Below are 214 nucleotides of genomic sequence, written 5' to 3'. Positions count from 1 at the left end.
AAAAAAAAAAAAAAAAAAAAAAGAATGAAATCCTGATATGAAGACAATTAATGATAATTAATGACATGGTGGGGCATGGGGGAAGGGGAGATCAGACAGAGAAGGTGCGAGGAGTATGGGGGAAAAAAATAATGACTAATTCTCACACAAACTGGATTTTGATCAACGTATAGCCAGGCGTTGTGGCGGGTGCCCGTAGTCCCAGCTACTCAGG

Source organism: Otolemur garnettii, unplaced genomic scaffold (genome assembly GCF_000181295.1).
Source record: "Otolemur garnettii isolate 467f Iridium unplaced genomic scaffold, OtoGar3 scaffold00001, whole genome shotgun sequence".
NCBI lineage: Eukaryota > Metazoa > Chordata > Mammalia > Primates > Galagidae > Otolemur > Otolemur garnettii.
The sequence above is the reverse complement of the archived record's forward strand: the minus strand, read 5'-3'. Positions refer to the sequence as shown.